This window comes from Capricornis sumatraensis, chromosome 16 (genome assembly GCF_032405125.1).
Source record: "Capricornis sumatraensis isolate serow.1 chromosome 16, serow.2, whole genome shotgun sequence".
NCBI classification, from domain to species: domain Eukaryota; kingdom Metazoa; phylum Chordata; class Mammalia; order Artiodactyla; family Bovidae; genus Capricornis; species Capricornis sumatraensis.
This window is the reverse complement of record NC_091084.1, coordinates 31,314,071-31,318,783: the sequence shown is the minus strand read 5'-3', so window position 1 is coordinate 31,318,783 and position 4,713 is coordinate 31,314,071. Positions and strand designations below refer to the sequence as shown.

At 40.7% G+C, this 4,713-nt stretch overlaps 1 pseudogene; it reads right to left on the bottom strand.

Annotated features, from left to right (window-relative positions):
- Positions 1 to 205: 205 nt before the first annotated feature.
- Positions 206 to 3,104, bottom strand: LOC138093287 (CBY1-interacting BAR domain-containing protein 1-like; annotated as a pseudogene).
- Between the last annotated feature and the right edge of the window lie 1,609 nt (positions 3,105 to 4,713).

Below are 4,713 nucleotides of genomic sequence, written 5' to 3'. Positions count from 1 at the left end.
TGACAGTTCGTAAGTAGACAAAAAACTTCTGCTATCATATTTTTTTTTGGTTGGCATAAATTTCCTTTAATAATTTCTAAATTTCCAATAGCATTTAATTTTGAGATTTAACGTATGAGGCCAGTATTATGCTTTACAATTTTAGTAATTCTGGATTCCAGGTCATTTAAGATGAAAATAGAAATGCAAAGTTTACTTAAGAAATTTAATTTTCATCTTCTATAACATCTAAATCTTCATCCTCTTCATCATCATCTTCTGTTTGTTGACCCTGTCTTAGTAGAGAGGTCAATACCTGTCCTGTTCCAGATACACACTTAGATGACAGTGATCTCCGAAGAGGTAACTTTGAATTTGCTCTTACAATATCTAAATGGGATGAATAATCTTGTGGATATAGAGAATGTCAGAAAACCTCTAACCTTCTTCAACAATCTTTTGTATATTTTGGTAGGCAACAGTGTAGACCTCTAAAGCTTTTCTGTGAAGTAACATTTCGATAGTGATAAATTCTGAAAATACAGTCCTTATATCCTTTATTTTCTGCTTTTCAAAATTGTCAGTAATTTCCTCCAGATGACGAGTTGTTCCTGACATCCATTGTCAGTTCAGTTCAGTTCAGTCACTCAGTCGTGTCTGACTCTTTGCGACCCCATGAATCACAGCACGCCAGGCCTCCCTGTCCATCACCATCTCCTGGAGTTCACTCAAACTCATGTCCATCGAGTTGGTGATGCCATCCAGCCATCTCATTCTCTGTCGTCCCCTTCTCCTCCTGCCCCCAACCTTCCCAGCCTCAGAGTCTTTTCCAATGAGTCAACTCTTCGCATGACGTGGCCAGAGTATTGGAGTTTCAGCTTTAGCATCATTCCTTCCAATGAACACCCAGGACTGATCTCCTCTAGAATGGACTGGTTGGACCTCCTTGCAGTCCAAGGGACTCTCAAGAGTCTTCTCCAACACCACAGTTCAAAAACATCAATTCTTCAGCGCCAGCTTTCTTCACAGTCCAACTCTCACATCCATACATGACCACAGGAAAAACCATAGCCTTAACTAAATGGACCTTTGTTGGCAAAGTAATGTCTCTGCTTTTCAATATGCTATCTAGGTTGGTCATAACTTTTCCTTCCAAGGAGTTAACGCCTTTTAATTTCATGGCTGCAGTCACCATCTGCAGTGATTTTGGAGCCCAGAAAATAAAGTCTGATACTGTTTCCACTGTTTCCCCATCTATTTCCCATGAAGTAATGGGACCAGATGCCATGATCTTCGTTTTCTGAATGTTGAGCTTTAAGCCAACTTTTTCACTCTCCTCTTTCTCTTTCACGAAGAGGCTTTTTAGTTCCTCTTTACTTTCTGCCATAAGGGTGGTGTCATCCGCATATCTGAGGTTATTGATATTTCTCCCGGCAATCTTGATTCCAGCTTGTGTTTCTTCCAGCCCAGCATTCCTCATGATGTACTCTGCATATAAGTTAAATAAGCAGGGTGACAATAACCACTAGACCATTCAGGTATGACCTAAATAAAACCCCTTATGATTATAGAGTGGAAGTGAGAAATAGATTTAAGGGCCTGGATCTGATAGATAGAGTGCCTGATGAACTATGAACTGAGGTTCATGACATTGTACAGGAGACAGGGATCAAGACCATCCCCATGGAAAAGAAATGCAAAAAAGCAAAATGGCTGTCTGCGGAGGCCTTACAAATAGCTGTGAAAGAAGAGAAGTGAAAAGCAAAGGGGAAGAGGAACGATATAAGCATCTGAATGCAGAGTTCCAAGAATAGCAAGGAGAAATAAGAAAGCCTTCCTCAGCGATCAGTGCAAAGAATAGAGGAAAACAACAGAATGGGAAAGACTAGAGATCTCTTTAAGAAAATTAGAGATACCAAGGGAATATTTCATGCAAAGATGGGCTCAATAAAGGACAGAAATGGTATGGACCTAACAGAAGCAGAAGATATTAAGAAGAGGTGGCAAGAAAACACAGAAGAACTGTACAAAAAAGATCTTCACAACCAAGATAACCACGATGGTATGATCACTCACCTAGAGCCAGACATCCTGGAATGTGAAGTCAAGTGGGCCTTAGGAAGCATCACTACGAACAAAGCTAGTGGAGGTGATGGAATTCCAGTTGAGCAGTTTCAAATCCTGAAAGATGATGCTGTGAAAGTGCTGCACTCAATATGCCAGCAAGTTTGGAAAACTCAGCAGTGGCCACAGGACTGGAAAAGGTCAGTTTTCATTCCAATCCCAAAGAAAGGCAATACTAAAGAATGCTCAAATTACCGCACAATTGCACTCATCTCACATGCTAGTAAAGCAATGCTCAAAATTCCCCAAGCCAGGCTTCAGCAATATGTAAACCGTGAACTTCCAGATGTTCAAGCTGGTTTTAGAAAAGGCAGAGGAACCAGAGATCAAATTGCCAACATCTGCTGGATCATCAAAAAAGCAAGAGAATTCCAGAAAAACATCTATTTCTGCTTTATTGACTATGCCAAAGCCTTTGACTGTGTGGATCACAGTAAACTGTGGGAAATTCTTCAAGAGATGGGAATACCAGACCACCTGACCTGCCCCTTGAGAAATCTGTATGCAGATCAGGAAGCAACAGTTAGAACATCCATTGTAGCTCTTCGTAATTCAATTTCTGCCTGCGAAATAACATGTCGATCAGATGGGTTTCTCTGATGTGTTCTTTCCAACTGAGTAAATTGTTTAACTTCTCGATTCCTTGCTGTTAATGTTGCTTTGAGATCATCTCACTTCATTTTTACAATGGTTCCATAAGCTTTCAAAGGTTCAATTACTTCGGCTTCAAGTCTTTCAACCTCAGCTTGTCAATAATCCTGACGTTTGGCAAGGTTGTCAGCAAAGTTTTTCAGGCCCTGCTTTAAATGCAGGGTCTCAGTAGAGGCATATACGTTGATTTCATTCACCAGGAGGTCAGCTTTGTCTCGCAGTCTGGCTGTTTTCTGCACATAAGCAGCAAAGATTTGGCACAGCTCTCCAAAATGTTTCTCCACATTTGTAACAGCATCTTGCAGTTGTCTGCTTTGAGTGTCCTGGTTTTCCAACCTGCATCTCAACATGCTGCCTCACTCACAACTAGAAACCCCGGGCTGGACCCAATGACAGAGTCTGGGGGGCTGGAAGTGTGCCAGGGCACCCATATTTTTAATTTGCAAGAGTTCTGTTTTGTTTGAGCATTTCTTTTCATAGTGTCTGTTCTTGTTTCATTAATTTGATAGCTACTTATTTCTCTGAGGATATTAGTGATATATTTTTAATTTAATTTCTCTTTTTATTGTAAGAAAAGTCTAAATTTTCAAAAAAAAGACAAGAACGGGTTGTTTGGTTTTGCTTTTTGGTTGTGTCATGCAGCATGTGGAATCTTAGTTCCCCAACCAGGAATCAAACCCATGACCCCTAAGTGGAAGCCAGGAGTCCTAACAACTAGACCACCAGGGGAGTCCCCTCAAGAATGGTTTAAAGAAAATTTTTCTTAAATCATTTGAGAGTAAATTGCCAACATGGGTAAATTGCCGATGATGGGTGTCATACCCATCATTCCCAGTACTTGAGTATTTCCTCAAACAAGATCTACCTAACAATATCATTAGAATCAACACATTAATACTGATACATGACTGCCATCTAATCCACAGCCCCCAGTTAAATTTCTCCAGTCGTCCCAACGCTGCCTATTATAACAAAGGATCCATCCAGGACCATACACTGCATTTATTGTCATATCTCTCTAGTTTCTTTCCATCTAAAACAGGCATTCCACTGTTTCTTTGGCTTTCGTGATCTCGACAAATTTTTTACAGGTCACTTACTTTGTAGAATGTCCCGCTGCAGGAGTTTCCTCATGACTGAATTCAGGTTATGCTTTTTGGGAGCAAGAACATCATGAACGGATGATGTGTCCTTATTGCCTCTTATCAGGTAACACTGGAGGCCTGCACCTGCACGCTCAGTCATGTCCAATCTTTGCGACCTCATGGACTGCAGCCTGCCAGGCTCCTCTGTCCTTGGGATTTTTCCAGGCTAGGATACTGGAGTGGGTTGCCATTCCCTTCTCCAGGGGATCTTCCTGACCCAGGGATAGAACCCATGTCTCTTGCATCTCCTGCAGGCAGGTTCTTTACCAGTGGTGCCACCAGTACTGGAGGAAGAAATGGCAACCCTGTCCAGTATTCTTGCTGGGAAAAATCCCGTGGACAGAGGAGCCTGGCAGGCTGCAGGCCATGAGGTCACAAAGAGTGGACACAACTAACCACACACACATACACACACACACATCAGTTAATACCCAGGTAATAACCAGTTTCAATGTGTCCCATTATTGAGATTGTTTTGATCACCTGATTAAAGTGGTATCTGCTAGGTTTCTCCATGTGAAGTTACTCTTCTGCCCCATGTAATTTAGTAAACATTTTGTGCAGAGGTACTTTGAGACTGTGCATATATACTGTTCCTCTTCAAACTTTTGCTCATTAGTTTCTTTGGCTTAATGAATCTTTACTATGATGGTTGCCAAATGGTGATTTTTCACTTTATTATTCCTTTTAATTTATTAGTTGTCATTCTAAAAGTAAGGAAAATTTTTCTCTTCTACCCATTCACTTATTTATTCATTTTTATGTCAGTATGGACATATAGATTCCTATTTTATTCAATTTGATTGTCATTATT